Source organism: Anomaloglossus baeobatrachus, chromosome 3 (genome assembly GCF_048569485.1).
Source record: "Anomaloglossus baeobatrachus isolate aAnoBae1 chromosome 3, aAnoBae1.hap1, whole genome shotgun sequence".
NCBI lineage: Eukaryota > Metazoa > Chordata > Amphibia > Anura > Aromobatidae > Anomaloglossus > Anomaloglossus baeobatrachus.
In genome coordinates, this window is record NC_134355.1 from 320,447,031 (window position 1) to 320,466,148 (window position 19,118).

A 19,118-nucleotide genomic window follows, 5' to 3' on the forward strand; every position below is an offset into this window, starting at 1 on the left:
TTCCACACAATCCCACGGGCCGCCACACAGGCCTAGCTCCGTCCGTGTCCACAGCCACCCAGGCTGGAGCTCCTTCCTCTCTTTAGTTTCAGCTCACTCTGAAGTTACAAAAGGGAAATGCATTGTCTGTGCTCCTTGACCAGCCCACCATGTTTGTTCAGGGGGTAGGGGTCACACATCCTATCATCAATGGTTTGGTCCATCACAGGGCTCCAATATGTCTGCCAGCCACAGTAGATGAAGGGATCCCCTGCTGTGCAGAACAATGACTATTCCTTCACTGGCCAATGCAATTACAGACTAGATACACAACTCTGGATAGAAGAGGACAGGCTATTTACATAATCACATTAGATGCCAAGACTGCAATTGTATGAGAGAGACACATTGAGACCAGTAGCTCCCCCAAGAAAATACATGAATTACAACTAATACAACCAGGGAAATATACATATCATGACATAGTATCACAGCATATACAGTGAAAGGGTAAATTACATCTTCACACCCACCTACTGTCAACCCACAGTCAGGCACTCGAAGAGGTCAACAGAGGCGGTGGAGGAGGTTGCAACCGACGACGAAGTTACATTGCGCCTTCCTGGACAGAGTCGGAGCACTGGTAGCACGTCTACAACTGCATCCTCAGCCACCACTCTGCCTCTGAGCACTAGTCGGGGGGGCTCAGCAGGTCGCATGCCCTCTAAGCCTTGCCTAACCTGGTGCTTTTTTGACATAGCAAAAGATCGCCCAAATTATGTGATCTGTAAAATTTGTCGTGATTCTGTTAGTAGAGGGCAAAACCTCAGCAGTTTGACAACTTCTTCCATGAATCGTCACATGATTAAATATCATATGTCCCAGTGGGAAGCTCACCGTGCTGCAATGCGGCCTAGCGGAGCGAACCATCCACCGCCTGCCCCTTCCAGTGCATCCGCGCGCTCTTCATCTTCTAGGACTGTGGGGACAGCTGTCACACCTGGTTTTCCACGCACAACTTCCACCACATTAACCGCAACAGGCAGTTTGCTTGGTAGGTCGTCAGTTGGTTTGGAAGGGGAAACAAGTGCGTGTGTACAGCTCTCTCAGACATCGATAGCACCAACGTTGGATGAAGGCAACATCATGTCTCCAACTGCACTTTCCTCACAAACCTGCATTTTTCCAGGGACACCCTACTCAACACCGTCTACACACAGCAGCCAGATCTCTGTCCTTCAGATGTGGACAAATAAAAGGCCATTTCCTGAGACCCATGACAAAGCTAAGAGGTTGACTTTATCCCTCTGTAAGCTCTTGGCTACCGAAATGCTGCCTTTCCGCCTGGTGGACACACAGGATTTTAGAGACCTTATGTCTGTTGCTGTGCCCCAGTACCAGATGCCCAGTCGCCACTACTTCTCTAAGAAAGGTGTGCCCGCGCTACACCAGCAAGTCGCACACAACATCACCGCTTCCTTGAGAAACTCTGTGTGTGAACGGGTGCATTTTACCACCGATACTTGGACAAGTAAGCATGGACAGGGACGTTACATGTCGCTGACTGGGCACTGGGTAACTATGGTGATAGATGGTGAAGGGTCTGCTGCACAAGTCTTGCCGTCCTCATGACTTGTGTGTCAATCCTCTGTCTGTCCAAGTTCCGCCACTGCTTCTGCCTCCTCCACCTCATCTGTGTCCTCCACCTCCGCCCCCAAGCCTGCCTGGTCAGGCCACCAGCGTTCTCACTGCGCAGAAGGAATCACGCACCCCATTACTCATTACTATGCTGGCAGCAGAGCGCAACAGCATCAGGCGGTCTTTAGCTTGACATGTCTTGGGAATAAGAGTCACACAGCTGAGGAGTTGTGGTCAGCTCTGCGGTCCGAGTTTAATAAATGGTTGTCTCCACTCAACCTGCAGCCTGGTAAGGCCGTGTGCGACAATGCTGCAAACCTGGGTGCGGCCCTTCGCCTGGGCAAGGTGACACACGTACCTTGTATGGCTCACGTGTTGAACCTTGTTGTCCAGCAATTTTTAACACACTATCCCGGCCTAGATGGCCTTCTGACCAGGGCACGAAAACTGTCTGCTCACTTCCGCGGTTCAAGCGCCACAGCTGAGCGACTTGAATCGCTCCAGAAGTCTTTCGGCCTGCCTTTTCATCGCCTGAAATGCGATGTGCCGACACGCTGGAATTCAACTCTCCACATGTTACAGCGACTGTGGCAGCACCGCCGAGCCCTGGTGCAATATGCATGACGTATAGCCTGGGCCAACGAGATGCAGAGGTGGGGCAGATCACCCTGATGGAGTGGTCTCAGATCAAGGACCTATGCACCCTTCTGCACAGTTTCGACATGGCGACGAATATGTTTAGCGCTGACAATGCCATTATCAGCATGACAATTCCAGTCATTTACATGCTGGAGCACACGCTAAATACTATTCAGAGTCAGGCGGTGAGACAACAGGAAGGGGAGGAACTACAGGAGGATTCATATGCGCAAGACACAACAACATCACCAAGGTCCAGATGTTCATCATCACCAACGCGGCACGCATGGGACCATGGGGGACAGGGATCAACAAGGGCGCATGTTAGCAGGCGAAATGTTGAGGAAGGTGCAGGAGAACATAAAGAAATGGAGGACGAACTGTCCATGGACATAAAAGACTCAGCGGATGAGGGAGACCTTGGTCAAATTTCAGTTGAAAGAAGTTGGGGGGAGATGTCAGAGGAAGAAAGAACGGTTAGCACCTCTATGCCACAAACACAGCGTGGACTTGGTCCGCATGGCTGCGCAAGACACATGAGTGCATTCTTGCTGCACTACCTCCAACATGACCCTCGTATTGTCAAATTTAGTAGTGATGATGACTATTGGCTTGCCACACTATTAGATCCCCGGTACAAGTCCAAATTTTGTGACATAATTCCAGCAATAGAAAGGGACGCACGAATGCAGGAGTATCAGCAGAAGCTGTTACTCGATCTTAGCTCGGCTTTTCCACCAAACAACCGTGCAGGTGCAGGGAGTGAATCTCCCAGTTGTAACTTGACAAACATGGGACGGTCTCGTCATCTTCAACAGTCTACCCGTACCAGTAGGACTGTATCTGGTGCTGGTAACAGCAATTTTATGGAATCTTTTCATAATTTTTTTAGACCCTCCTTTGCAAGGCCAACAGAGACAACAAGTCTAACACATAGTCAACGGCTGGAGAGGATCATACAGGAGTATCTCCAAATGAACATTGATGCCATGACTTTGCAAATGGAGCCTTGCTCATTTTGGGCTTCAAATCTTGAAAAATGGCCAGAGCTCTCCACTTACGCCTTGGAGATTTTGTCGTGTCCAGCTGCCAGCGTTGTCTCTGAACGTGTCTTCAGTGCTGCTGGGTGTGTGCTGACAGATAAGCGCACACGTCTGTCCAGTGACAATGTGGACAGACTAACGTTCATCAAAATGAACAAGTCATGGATCCACAAGGAATTTACTACCCCTGTGTCATCCTGGGGAGAGTAAATGCTTGTGGATTTGGAATGTGCTTGATGCAAATCAAAACATCCTGTTTGAAACTAGGGCACAAGTGCTGCCCCTGATGGGGTGTCTGTGTGGCCAAATTTTTTGAAAAAAGGGAGACTCAGCTTGGAGTAACCCTTGCTTACATTGTTTTTAAAAGGAGCCAAGATGAACAAGTCATGGTTCAGCAAAGACTTTATCTACCTACCCCGGTGTCATCCTGGGGACGGTTAATTATGGCGTATTTTTGAATGTGCTTGATGCAAATCAAAACATCCTGTTTGCAACTAGGGCACAAGTGCTGCCACTGATGGGGTGTCTGTGTGGCCCAATTTTTGGAAAAAAGGGAGACTCCGCTTGGAGTAACCCTTGCTTGCTGTGTTTTTTAAAAATGATCCAAGATGAACAGAGCTGGGATCAGGAAAGACTTTGCTACCTACCCCAGTGTCATCCTGTGGACGGTTAAGGATGGCGTATTTTTGAATGTGCTTGATGCAAATCTAGCTGTGAAGTGTACAACTGGGGCACAAGTGCTGCCACTGAAGGGGTGGGTGTGTGTGGGGCACAATTTTTTGAAAAAAGGGAGACTCCACTTGGAGTAATCCTTGCTTGCTGTGTTTTTTAAAAGGAGCCAAGATGAACAAGTCATGGTTCAGCAAAGACTTTGCTACCTACCCCAGTGTCATCCTGGGGACGGTTAATTATGGTGTATTTTTGAATGTGCTTGATGAAAATCTAGCTGTGAAGTGTACAACTGGGGCACAACTGCTGCCACTGATGGGGTGTCTGTGTGGCCCAATTTTTGGAAAAAAGGGAGACTCCGCTTGGAGTAACCCTTGATTGCTGTGTTTTTTTAAAAGGAGGCAAGATGAACAAGTCATGGTTCAGCAAAGACTTTGCTACCTACACCGGTGTCATCCTGTGGACGGTTAAGGATGGCGTATTTTTGAATGTGCTTGATGCAAATCTAGCTGTGAAGTGTACAACTGGGGCACAACTGCTGCCACTGAAGGGGTGGGTGTGTGTGGGGCCCAATTTTTGGAAAAAAGGGAGACTCCGCGTGGAGTAACCCTTGCTTGCTGTGTTTTTTAAAAATGATCCAAGATGAACAGAGCTGGGATCAGGAAAGACTTTTCTACCTACCCCAGTGTCATCCTGGGGACAGTTAATTATGGCGTATTTTTGAATGTGCTTGATGCAAATCTAGCTCTGAAGTGTACAACTGGGGCACAAGTGCTGCCACTGAAGGGGTGGGTGTGAGTGGGGCCCAATTTTTGGAAAAAAGGGAGACTCCGCTTGGAGTCACCTTGCGGTGTTTTACATGATTTTAGAAGGGCGTCCCATGCCTATATCTGTGTCTCGTCCTCTTTTTCCTCGTTACGCTCTTTTGTTTTCGCATGAGAATTTGTTCTTGTCACTTTCCCATGTGTTTGTGTTGTGTTGTGAGTGGTTTGTCACGTTTTGGACACCTTTGAGGGTGTTTTCTCAGTGTTGTTATGTGTTTGTGAATGCATGCCATTGTTTCCTATGCGGTTCGAGTACGGTTCATCGAACGTTCGACGAACCGAACTCGAACGGGACCTCCGTTCGGCGAACCGACCTCGAGCCGAACCGCGACCGGTTCGCCCATCTCTAATTGTTAGCTGCTTGGGGATTAGAGATGAGCGAACCTTTGGAAGTTCGGTTTGGCAGGTACAGTCAAACCTTAAAAAAGTTCGGTTTGCAACCCCGACTTCATCCAAACCTCAATGGAAGTCTGTAATTGGGCAGTTTGTGGTTCCATCCATATGCTACTAACCATAAGTAGAACACTTCTGGGGGATATTGGGAGGGGTTTTTCAAATATTTTTTTATTTTTTTTATGTGCACATTACATCTGATCATGCTTATTTTACCTGCAGCGTGAGCCGATCAATCACTTTCTGCGGCTTGAAGAGTGCTGAGCATCACTCATACCCAAGCACAGCGCTGCTCACTTCAGTGGTTTGCACTCGTAACTCTCTCATACTTCGACCCTGAACTTTGTTTTTTTGGTAATCAGTTTCTGAACCCCAACCTAAGATTTGCTCATCTCTATTGGATATCTCAGATAACTGTAAGGTTATGTTCACAAGTTGAGAATTTGGTCAGTATTTTGCATCAGTAGTTGTAAGCCAAAATCAGGAGTGGAACAATCACAAAAATATAATAGCAACATGTCACCGTTTCTGCGTTTTTCCCCCACTCTTTGTTTTGGATAACAAACACTGTTGTAAAATATTGATCAAAAACTGAACAGGCGAACATAGTCTTATTCTTCCTATGTTCTGTCCATGGTACATAAAACTGAACTTAGGCAACTGATCACCAGTCCTGATGTCACACAAAGGCCTCCCTCCCTAAACTCTGTTTAGGCCCAGGTTTAAATCTAACATCACCCAACTTGTCTTGCCTTCTCTCTGGGCTGATGTCTTTCACAGACTCAGCACACTTCCCAGAGCTAACCCTAACTCATACTTACAGCATATTCAGCTTCAGTGACAGACTAAACCCTGTAATCTGTCTCACTCCACCGCTAAGATTATCTCAGCCCACTTCTCCGAGTGGTTAAGATTCTATACCTCAATTAATCATCCATTTCTGGTGACAATCTTCAGGCCTTTCTAAACAATTTCAACTTGATACCTATGTCCATGAGGATCCCAAAGATATTGCTTATGTTAGCACAAAAGGCAATAGGGGCATGTTACTGTTTAGCATCACTAGAGGACACAGTTAACACCTACCATATTCCAGCACACTTTCTATTCTCTTACATTGTCCAAGTTCTCCTGGACGCTAGCCCATTGATTTTTCCATGATAAACAACCTCACTCTGATCTCCCTTTTTCATATGCACACTTCCAATGGACAAAGTTTGTCAACCATTCCATTTCCGATCTTCTTGACACTACTGTCCCTTAACCATCAACACACCTTTGATGCCATATGTGTCGCCCTGGGCAAGCCAGGGGACACAGGTCACACACCACCACACCCTACATCCCAGCTAGGAACACCACAGCTAACCAAAAATCCTTGTTGCCTTCCTCCAGAGGCTGATGATTCACACCAGGGGGTGGGCCAGGCGGTTGGCTCCGCCCACCGAGGAGGTCACAGCTCTGGAGGCGGGAGAAACCAGGCAGTTGAGTCAGGGAGGAGGAAGTGGAAGGAGTGGAGGAGTAGCCCAGACAGGGCTAAAGTAAACAGCTAAGTGAAAGTGAAGGAAGAAGAGTAGTAAAGGAGGAAAGCAAGTGAGGTGACAGGAAAGAAAGAAAGCCTGAAGGGTCCAGCTTTGTGTAGGACCAGGTCAGCAAGGTCAGCAACGGCGGTGACTGTCTGGAGGGGGACCATTTGGAAGTTCCTGGAAGGACCCCATAGGCTGTGTGCCCTGCGGTCTGGAGCAGTGTTCCGAAGGACAGTCAGCACCAGGGCAGGGGCCTCTCGGACCCCAGCAAGGCTTGGAGTCGCCATAATTTGCCGAATCCGTCAGTGAAGGGGACGTAGATCCCCCAACAACCAAGTCCCGATTGAAGGCAACAGCCCAGCCAGTATAGAAGAGACATCGCCACCGCCAAGGCACCTGTTATTTAGGGCCAGCGCCTGCGGGCTGTTAGGGCCAGGTGGACGGGCAGACCCAGGAGGTGGATCCACTGGGCCGAACTCCTTGATGATGGTAAGGGGTCCGGTAGCTGGAGCACTACAGGTAGCAGGACAGTCCGTGCACAAGAGTATAATGGAGAAGTCCCTGGGACCACGGAGTCACTGATGGTAGTCCGGGTGACGAAGCTCAGGTTCGGAAGCCGAGATGATGTCAGGCGGAGTCCGGAACCGTTGGAGCGAGATGACGGGTCACCGCAGGGATCAGAGATGGTACGGACTGTCAGGATGGCAGATAGACAGCGTTCGGAGTTCGGGATTCGGCAGGACCGGATGGCAAGGCAGGATCGGCTCTAGAAGAGAGAGAGGTGAGTATCTCACAGGAACACAAGGAGACCTGACTCCTAGCTTGGGAAACACGAAGAACAGGCCCCGCCCATTTGGACACTAAACCCCTTTATACCCTGTACCTGTGTGCTTCATTTCCTGTCAGTGGACGCTGGCCCTTTAAGAAAGGGTCAATGACCGCGCGCGCGCCCTAATGCGCATGCGCGAGTCCCGGGTGCCAGAAGCCAGAGCAGGAAGCGGTGAGGAGGAAGCAGCAGAGCCGGGCTGGGGCTGAGAAACCGGCGGGCGCCGGGAGCGGGGACCAGGACGCCTGGGAAGCGCAGGCAATGGGGGCTGGAGACCGGGGAGCGGCGGAGACCGGACAGAAGAACCGGGGAGCGACGCAGGGAAGCCGGGGAGCGTGGCAGGTGAGCCGGGGAGCAGGGCAGGGGACCCGGGGAGCGTGACATAACCCCCCCCCACGCCCCTCTCCCCGCAATCGGGACAGGAAGGCACGGATCAGAGGAGTGCCCACATTCTCCCGGGGCTCCCAGGACCTATCCTCAGGACCATACCCTGCCCAGTCCACCAGGAAGAACTGTCGACCCCATACGGTTTTCATGGCCACGATATCCCTTACCGCATAGATGTCGTCATCGGCAATAGGAGGAGGAGCCGAACTGGCAGCAGCGGAGAAGGGACCAAGGACAACCGGCCTGAGCAGGGAGACGTGGAAGGAGTTGGGTATCCTCATCGTGACCGGGAGCTGTAGCTTGTAGGAGACCTCATTGATCCTGCTGAGGACTTTAAACGGCCCGATGTAGCGAGGTCCCAGCTTGTAGGATGGTAGCTTCAATCGGACGTACTTGGAAGCAAGCCATACGAGATCTCCAGGAGAGAAACACGGAGGGTCCAGACGTCTCTTGTCTGCGTGTCTCTTCATCCGCAGGGAGGCACGTGCAAGGGACGCCTTGACAGAGTCCCAAATGGTTGTAAAGTCACGGGCTACAGCATCAGCAGCAGGGACATCCGAGGAAGAGGATACAGGCAATGGGATGGAAGGCTGAAGTCCGTAAACGACATGGAAGGGAGAGCTGGAGGAGGACTCACTGACGTGGTGGTTATGGGAGAATTAAGCCCAAGGAAGAAGCGTGGACCAGTCGTCATGATGGGCGTTGACGTAGTGACGTAAGAAGGAGGTCAAGATTTGATTGACCCGTTCCACTTGGCCGTTCGACTGAGGATGGTAGGCTGAAGAAAAGTCCAGAGTCACTCCCAGATGTTTGCAGAGAGCCCTCCAGAAGCGGGAGGTGAACTGAGTTCCTCTGTCGGACACAATGTGTGATGGAAAGCCATGCAAGCGGAAGATGTGATGTATATAGGCGTCAGCGAGTTCCTGGGCAGAGGGCAGTCCAGCCATAGGGACGAAATGAGCCATTTTAGAGAACCGATCCACCACGACCCATATGACTGTGTGTCCGGAGGACAATGGCAAGTCCGTAATAAAGGCCATCGCAATGTGTTGCCACGGAACTGAGGGTATAGGCAGAGGCAGATATGGCAGGTGTTTGGGCGTCTTGTTCCTGGCACAAGAGGAGCAGGCAGAGACAAAAGAAGCGACGTCTGTGCGAAGGGATGGCCACCAGTAATGACGTACAATCGCACTCCATGTTCTCTTCTGACCAGCATGACCGGCTGTTTTCGAGGCATGGCCCCAGTGTAACACTTTTTGCCTGTCAGTCTCAGAGACATAGGTCTTCCCGGGCGGTATCTGGGCCAGGGTGACAGGGGCCACCGGAATGATTTTACTAGGACAGATGATGGGTTGGGATGTCTCCTCCTCCTGCTCCATGGGCATGAAAGACCTGGACAAGGCATCAGCGCGTACATTCTTGTCCGCGGGTCAGAAATGGAGCTGGAAATCAAATCTGGCAAAGAACAAGGACCACCTGGCTTGCCGTGGGTTCAGTCGCTGAGCAGACCGCAGGTATTCCAGGTTCTTGTGGTCCGTGTAAATAATAACGGGGTACACTGCTCCTTCCAGAAGGTAGCGCGATTCCTCCAGAGCCAGTTTGACTGCCAATAGCTCTCGGTCACCGATGGTGTAGTTGCGTTCAGGCGCTGAGAAGCTCTTGGAGAAGAAACCGCAAGTCACCATCTTCCCGGAGGAGGACTTCTGCATGAGCACTGCTCCGGCTCCCGAGGAGGAGGCATCCACCTCCAAGGTGAACTGTCGGTTTAACTCCGGACGATGGAGTACAGGAGAGGAGGCAAATGCTCGCTTCAGAGAGCCAAACGCGGCGTCGGCCGCAGGTGACCAATCCTTTGGATTAGCCCCCTTCTTGGTCAAGGTGGAGAGAGGAGCAGTCAGAGCAGAGAAGTGAGGGATGAACTGGCGGTAATAGTTGGCGAATCCCAGAAAGCGTTGGATTGCCTTCAGTCCAGAAGGAGGAGGCCAGTCGAGAATGGAGGAGACCTTCTTTGGATCCATCTGCAGTCCGGTATCGGAGATGATGTAACCCAGGAAGGGGAGAGAAGACTGCTCAAAGACACACTTCTCGTACTTGGCGTACAGACGATTCTCTCTCAGTCTTTGTAGAACCAGCTGCACGTTCTCTCTGTGGGTCTGGAGGTCCGGAGAGAAGACAAGGATATCATCCAGATACACCACCACACAGACGTAGAGAAGGTCCCGGAAAACGTCGTTCACCAATTCTTGAAAAGACTGCTGGTGCGTTACACAGGCCGAAGGGCATCACACAGTATTCATAGTGCCCATCGCGAGTATTGAACGCGGTCTTCCATTCGTCCCCAGAGCGGATGCGGACCAGGTTGTAGGCACCCCGAAGATCCAACTTGGTGAACACACGAGCTCCTCTAAGCCGATCAAACAATTCGGGGATGAGCGGCAGGGGGTACTTGTTTTTCACGGTGATTTGGTTCAATCCCCGGTAGTCTATGCATGGGCGTAAGTCGCCTTCTTTCTTCTTAACGAAGAAGAAGCCTGCTCCAGCAGGAGAGGAGGATCTCCGAATGAATCCCCTAGCCAGGCTCTCTGTGATATAAGTAGACATGGCCCTTGTTTCGGCTGGAGACAGTGGATATATCCGTCCTCGAGGTGGTGTAGTTCCCGGGAGCAGGTCGATGGCACAATCATAAGGACGATGTGGTGGAAGTACCTCTGACTCTTTTTTATCAAAGATGTCCGCGAAGGACCAATAGGCCGAGGGCAGTCCCGGTAGGGACTCTGGAACCGGAGGTCGACGGATGGGTTGTATGGTCTTCAAACAGTTCTCATGGCAAGAAGAGCCCCATCGGGTGATTTCACCAGTGCCCCAGCTGACTGATGGTTCGTGTGTCCGTAACCAGGGAAGACCCAGCAGGATTTGATGGGACATGTGTGGAAGGACGTAGAGAGCGATATCCTCGGTGTGCAGGGCACCGATACGCAGTTCGACCGGCCTGGTGATCCAGGAGATGGTGTCAGAGAGGGGTCTCCCATCCACAGAGGCAATCACGAGGGGTTTGTCGAGTGGAGTAACAGGCACCTGGTACTTGTCCACCGTGGCCTGCTGGATGAAATTGCCTGCTGCCCCAGAATCGAGGTACGCCTCAGCCGTGAACCGCGTCTCTCCTGTTGTCACTTGCACAGTCCACGTAACCGGGTCTGAGAGAGTCCCAGCACCTAGGGTGGCCTCTCCTACCAACCCTAGGCTTTGGAGTTTCCCGGCCTCTCTGGACAGGAGCGTAGCAGGTGTGTGCCTTCTCCGCAGTAGAAGCAGAGGCCCTTGGTGAGCCGCTCTGCTCGGCGTTGTTCAGACTGCCGCACACGGTCGATCTGCATGGGCTCGTGGACGGAGACACCAGATGCCGTTGACTGAAGTACGGCGGGCTTCTGCGGAGGAGAGGGATGCCGTACCGGACGTCTCTCACGGGACACCTCTTTGGATCGCTCCTGAAAGCGAATGTCCACTCGAGTCGCTAGGGTAATCAGGGCATCCAGGGTGGACGGTACGTCACGACCAGCCAGCTCATCTTTAATTCGACCCGAGAGTCCTTCCCAGAAGGCGGCGGTTAAGGCCTCGTTGTTCCACCCGAGTTCCGAAGCCAAGGTGCGAAAACGGATGGCGTATTGACCCACCGTCAGAGTCCCCTGACGTAACCGGAGAAGAGATGAGGCAGACGCGGAGGTGCGTCCGGGCTCGTCAAAGGTGCCACGAAATGCCTGCAGGAACTCCTGGATGTTCGTGGTCACAGGATCCTCCCTTTCCCACAAGGGGTTCATCCACGCCAGTGCCTCACCCTCTAGATGGGACATGATGAAGGCGACCTTGGCTTGGTCGGAGGCAAACAAATGCGGCAGCTGCGTGAAATGGAGGGAGCATTGGTTTATGAATCCCCTGCAGGTCTTGGGATCTCTGGCGTACCGGGGTGGTGAGGCCAAACAAAGTCTGGAAGCATCCGAAGAGGCTGCCACGGGAGCTGGAGCCGTGGATTGTCTAGTGGAAGCCCGAGATGCTGAAGATGTAACTGACGCTTGTAGCGTGTTCAGGCGGGCGTCCACAGAAGACATGAATTGCAACATGCGGGTCTGAGTCTCACGCTGGCGTGTGAGTTCCTCCTGCAAGGCGGCTAGTGCTTCAGTGGGATCCATGGCCTGTTCTTACTGTTAGGGCCAGGTGGACGGGCAGACCCAGGAGGTGGATCCACTGGGCCGAACTCCTTGATGATGGTAAGGGGTCCGGTAGCTGGAGCACTACAGGTAGCAGGACAGTCCGTGCACAAGAGTATAATGGAGAAGTCCCTGGGACCACGGAGTCACTGATGGTAGTCCGGGTGACGAAGCTCAGGTTCGGAAGCCGAGATGATGTCAGGCGGAGTCCGGAACCGTTGGAGCGAGATGACGGGTCACCGCAGGGATCAGAGATGGTACGGACTGTCAGGATGGCAGATAGACAGCGTTCGGGGTTCGGGATTCGGCAGGACCGGATGGCAAGGCAGGATCGGCTCTAGAAGAGAGAGAGGTGAGTATCTCACAGGAACACAAGGAGACCTGACTCCCAGCTTGGGAAACACGAAGAACAGGCCCGGCCCATTTGGACACTAAACCCCTTTATACCCTGTACCTGTGTGCTTCATTTCCTGTCAGTGGACGCTGGCCCTTTAAGATACGGTCAATGACCGCGCGCGCGCCCTAATGCGCATGCGCGAGTCCCGGGTGCCAGAAGCCAGAGCAGGAAGCGGTGAGGAGGAAGCAGCAGAGCCGGGCTGGGGCTGAGAAACCGACGGGCGCCGGGAGCGGGGACCAGGACGCCTGGGAAGCGCAGGCAATGGGGGCTGGAGACCGGGGAGCGACGGAGACCGGACAGAAGAACCGGGGAGCGACGCAGGGAAGCCGGGGAGCGTGGCAGGTGAGCCGGGGAGCAGGGCAGGGGACCCGGGGAGCGTGACACGGGCAAAGAGTAGAGCTCCCCCGGTCCAGCTTGAAGCCGGGGAGCGGGTTACCGGTGGGGACCCATCGCAACCAACAAGTACACCAAGGTGCAAGGAAAAGGGACATCACCGTCACCTACTGGGAGAGCAAGTGCAGCCGTCCGTGGGACCGTCTATCCAGCCGTTTGGTTTACCGTAAAAACTGTGTCAACGTCTCAGGCTGAGTGAGTACCACAGTGCCGCAAGGCACAGCGCTGCCCCCACGTCCCTGCTCCCACCAGGCCCTGCACCTCCCCCACCATCACCGGGCCCCGGGATCACCAACCCCTACCCACGGAGGGGCAACACAACACCTGGCTGCTCCGCATCACCATCCCCGGGAGCCCCGTATAGAGCAGCGGTGGTGAAATCACCACAACTGTGGGTGGCGTCACGGACAATAATCATCCCCACACCCAACAAATCCCCTTTCACTCACGGGCGAGGAGTGCCGCTCGAGAAACCCCCGGGATCCGGCACACCGCTCGAGCCACCACTGAGCAGCAGCCGCCGGACCCGAGCAGAAGGGGTGAGCGTAGTGTGCTGACACCCTCCTCCCCGCCCGCGACACCATACACCTCCATATTATCAGCTATTCTAAGGGGCACTTTGCACACTGCGACATCGCAGGTGCGATGTCGGTGGGGTCAAATTGAAAATGACGCACTTCCGGCATCGCATGCGACATCGCAGTGTGTAAAGGCTGGATGATACGATTAACGAGCGCAAAAGCGTCGTAATCGTATCATCGGTATAGCGTCGGCGTAATTCATAATTACGCCGACGCAATGGTCCGATGTTGTTCCTCGCTCCTGCGGCAGCACACATCGCTGTGTGTGAAGTCGCAGGAGCGAGGAACGTCTCCTACCGGCCTCACTGCGGCCTCCGTAGGATATGCGGAAGGAAGGAGGTGGGCAGGATGTTTACATCCTGCTCATCTACGCCCCTCCGCTCCGATTGGCCGCCTGCCGTGTGACGTCACAATGACGCCGCACGACCCGCCCCCTTAACAAGGAGGCGGGTCGCCGGCCACAGGGACGTCGCACGGCAGGTGAGTGTGTGTGTGAAGCTGGCGTAGCGATAATTTTCGCTACGCCAGCTATCACCACATATCGCTGCTGCGACGGGGGCGGGGACTATCACACTCGGCATCGCAGCATCGGCCTGCGATGTCGTAGTGTGCAAACCCCACCTTAGTCTCTCTATCTACACTATCATGCAGCAGTTATCAATGTTGCTAAAGAGCCACAAAGAAATTTGTCAAATTGCAACTTTTATCCATGTTAATATGGTTGCAATTTAAATATATTTATTCCATAGCTTTTTTTAGACAGCTATAACTTGTGCAGAATATGCAACTAACTAGAAATGCAATAGTTGAATATGGTGTTCAATTATGTAGTTGATATTATTAAATAAAGTTGTTTGTTTCTAAGGCTTCTCTTGTGACAATAGTCACCACTCATGGGCTAGCCATGACCCTGGGTAGTTAAGAGGTTCGGGGTGAGATACCAGGAGTTGAGACAAAAAACAAGGTGGTGGTACAAAGAAATAGTCAGGTCATGGTCCTACGTAAAAATTCCAGGAAGGTAGCAGATCAAGACAAAGGCGCTAGGCAAATTAATCTTCAGAAGGAAGGTCCAAAGTTGGTTATACAAAAAAATCAGATTGAGCACAGAAACAACAAGCATGCAGATACCACTGAGCTAAACCTACAGCTGGTAGTAATTGAAGGGAGAGAGACACCTAAAAAGCAAGGTTTCCAAGGAAGTCTATTATGTAAGGCGTTGACCAGATGATCAGCCTTCATGGAATGAGCTGGCACCCAGGAGCTCTCTTTGGGTCCATATTCCTTTCAATAAACAAGATATTGGAAAACAATTCGGACCCTCCTAGATTGCATGATCCTCTGTACCTCGTCCTCCCATCATCCATGGACAGAAATGCAGGGAGAGGTTTTGACGAGGTAGACAACACCGATGGGACATTCTTTTTCAACAGGGATTTGTGAAATACATTTGGGATTCGTAGTGTCAGAGGAAGTTTTAATCCCAAGCCCAATAAATTAACAACCTTCAGAGTCTCAGGCGGACCATTACATTTTGGACCCAACTTCACTGATGGAATTTTTAGCTTAAACTTTTTGAATGATAACCCCACCTTATCACTGGCATTGAAGATGGGACCTAACGAACATTCCCTATTAGGGTTCTGTTTTTGGTGACACTGAGCTATCAATATTCTTCTGAACCTCCATCTAGACACCACCAAGTTTCAGTATGGCAACCTTTACTTCAGGACAGCCATTTCTACCTCCAAAGCAGGTGAAATAGTGCATTATTATGAGTTCTTTGGCTGCAAAGAGCCCATATATTTACCTTTACAGAGGTAATTTTCAGACTGTGTCCGCCAGTGACCCAAAGTGTCAATATTTTCGTGGCCACAATTGCTTTTAATCACTGCCTTAACTCACTTGGGCATAAAGTTCACTAGAGCTTAACATGCTGCCTTTAGAATCCTCTTCCAGTCATCCATGAATGACATCACTGAGCTGGTGGATGTTAGAGACTTTGCACTCCTCCTCCTTCCATTTGAAGATGCCACATTAATGCTCAATAGGGTTTAGGTCACGAGGCATGCTTGGCCAGCTCAACACCTTTACTTTCAGTTTCTTTAGCTAGACAAAACAATCACTGATCTCAGGTAGACCAGCCAGAGAAAACACTGCCGGCAGCCAACGAGGGCGCTCAACACAGTGAAATCCTAGGTGCATTGCCCCCTGGAAAATATGCAAATAAAAAAAGTCTGTGGAGCCTCTGTTAGGAGTCTCGACACAGAAACTAGCCAGATATCCCTCCGGGAAGGACCTAGCCAAGGAGTGGCTCTTTTTAGGAAACCACCATAACCACCATATTAAGTGGCCCTTTTAGTCAATATCCAACTCTTTGACAAGTTTAAAGATATGACAAGGGAAATAACAAGGCCAGGTATCCATCCACAAACAGCTGTTTCAGGGTATTGCCCCTCATCAGTGTGGAGTAGGATTCTGGCCAGGTGGGAGCAATGCCTAGTAGACTAACAAGACAAAACAATCACTGATCTCGGGGAGACCAGCTAGAGAAAACACTGCCGGCAGCCAATGAGGGTGCTCAACACAGTGAAATCCTAGGTGCATTGCCCCCTGAGAAATATGCAAATCAAAAAAGTCTGTGGAGCCTCTGTTAAAAGTCTCGACAAAGAAACTAGCCAGATATCCCTCTGGGAAGGACCTAGCCAAGGAAAGGCTTTTTTTAGGAAACCACCATAACCACCATATTAAGTGGCCCTTTTAGTCAATATCCAACTCTTGACAAGTTTAAAGATATGACAAGGGAAATAACAAGCCCAGGTATCCATCCACAGACAGCTGTTTCGGGGTATTGCCCCTTATCAGTGCGGAGTAAGATTCTGGCCAGGTGGGAGCAATGCCTAGTAGACCAACAAGACAAAACAATCACAGGTTGACCCCCCCTTTAACCTCTGCAGCAATGCTGCCAGCATCCATATGTCTATTTTTCAAAAAAACAACCTCTCGATATGATGCAGAGCATGTGCACTTAAACTTCTTTGGTCAACCGTGGTGAGGACTTTTATGATTAGAACCTGTCTTGTTAAACCTCTGCTTGGTCTTGGCCACCATGCTGCAGTTCAGTTCCAAGGAGTTGGCAATCTTCTCATAGCCTAGGTCATCTTTCTGTAAAGAAACAATTCTTTTTTTCAGATCCTTTGCCATGAGATGCCATGTTGAACTTCTGACTCGCCCACCCCAGGGCTATGGGACACCCGCTGCCGGGCCGGACTAGTCCGGTGGTAGTCAGTGGTGGCTGGGCCTGGCTCCGTGGCCCTGGTGGGTGTCAGTTGTAAATATGGCTTGTTTTAAAGTTTGTGTTCGTGACGCCACCTGTGGTATGCGGCTAATAAGCCGCCGCTGCTGTGTAAGGCCTCCGGGGTGATGAAGTGGCAGCAATGGTGGTACTGCTCCCCACAGGTGGAGCGGTGCCCCGGGGCACAGTTGGTGCTTGTGAATGTCTATGCAGAGGAAATAACTGAGGCAACTTCAAAGGTGCAGTTCCAGTTCTTTACTCACAATTCTTATCAGGGCAGGCAGGACCCTTGGACTGCTGGGACCGCTGTCAGGGACCTCCGTCTTCTGGGTGATTCAGAGCGTGAAATCCGGTACCCTTCTCTTTAGTGTCTCCTTCTCTGCTGTCTTCACTAGCCTTGCCCGAGTTTGGATGGCCCTGGCTTGGCCTCCACTACAGCCTCCAGGCTGGGGGGTCACCTGTCGGCTGATTACCCCTTTTCTGAAGGTCTGCTATGGGTTCTGGCCCTGGGAGCTTACAACGTCCCTGGGCCTCGGTTTTTACTGTTTGGAGATTGTCTTTGCACTCCTCCAGTCTCTAGGGACCGTCCCCTGTCGCAGCTTAATCACTCCACCGATGTCACTGTGGACCAGGCCACCGCAGCCTGCAGCTACTCGTAGCGCCTCTGGGCCCTCGGCTTCGGTACCCAACAAGGACTGCTCGTGGTACCTACAGGACTACCCGCGGCCCTGCGACTCCTTCTGTTCCTACGTGGTGTCACCTGGACCTATGGGTCCCAGGGTCTTCACCAGGAAGCGTCTCTTTCAGTTCCTCTGCTCCTGTCTGACTTGGAGCTTTCTTTCCTTCTTTCTTTCTTTCTTTCTTTCTTTCTTTCTTTTCTTTCTCCTCCTTGCCTGCCTCCAGCAGGCCTCCTCCTCCCTCCTTTCTCTCGTTCTTCTCCTCCAACTACATGCTGCTTCTCTCACTCCCTGAGGTAAACTGAAACTAACTTGACCTTCCTTTCTCTATCTGCTCTCTGGTGGCTCCTCCCACCTCCCCAGTTGCTAAGCTACCACCCTATGGGAGCAGGGATGGGTCTTACAGCCCCTCTCAGCATGCAGCATGGGAGGGTTGCCTGCCACTTTCCCTGGTCCTGTGTGTCCCTAGCAATGGGTGTAGTGTGGATTTACCAGGGGACCGGAGTTCACTCTCTTCCTCTCCCAGAATGGGGCATCACACCGCTGGTGGGGTGCAATGACCTGTGGCGACGGAAGCCTCAGGGGCGCCACACTCCCCCACAGCAAATCCCAGCACGTCCTCGGGCTGAAAAACAACAAAAACATGTGGAGAAACTGCAAAAAACATTTTTGTATGCAATAACATAAAACAGTAAAACATTTCTTCCCTTTATGGGAGGCACATATCATGAACGTTGCGAACTTCTTATAAAGAAAACTCTAAGTGTGCACTTCCAGTCCATTGCACGGTTCAAGCAAATCCCCCATAATTCTGGTAGGGGGCAGAACGGGTGCAACTAATTACATTTTTGGCTACTACAAGTCCAGTAGCCCGGCAGTTCGTTTCTTTCAATCAACAATAATGGGACAAAATCAACCAGCCATTAAGTCCAATGGCCTGGTTACATAGAACACATAAACAACATACCAGCCACTAAGTCCAGTGGCCTGGTATGACATGACACATACACTTCCACCGGGGCCCACATTCCAGTTCAGTGGCCCAGTAACACATAAACATGGGGGGTGACGTCTTCAAAAAGCATCAGGGGCAGTACAGCAGGAAAGGGTGTCGTCTTCGAAAAGAATGAGGGGCAGACAGGGGCTATCTACAGTTCAGCATCTCTTCATCTTTACTTGTAGGGATTCTTCTCCGGCTCCCCACCTGGCAGCAGGTAGACAGCGGTCAGCACAGTCTGCGTCTCCTGCGTGGCTGTAGCAGGCCTGCTGCAAGATGCTGCGGCCTGGGCCTGCTCTGAGGTAGTGCTGCTGGCTTGCATAGGGTTACTGGCTGGCGCGAGGCTGCTGGCTTGCAGGGGGTTACCAGCCATACGGCGCCACTCTGGCTCTTCTGGGGCTGCCTCCTTGTCTTGGCGGGCCGCACCTGGCATGGCGGCGGCCTGGGTTGGAGTCGCTGCTGCGGTGAGATCTTGGCGGGCCGCACCTGGCGTAGCTGCGGCCCGGATCGGCGTCGCCGTGTCGGGCATCTCTCCAGGGACCGCGGGCATGGCAGCGGGGGTTGGGGCTCTCGCGCCGGCAGGGGCATTAAATGACTCACCCCTCAGTTGCATCTCCGGTGTTCTGGTGGTCGCTGTCTTGCAGCAGGGTGCTGGTAT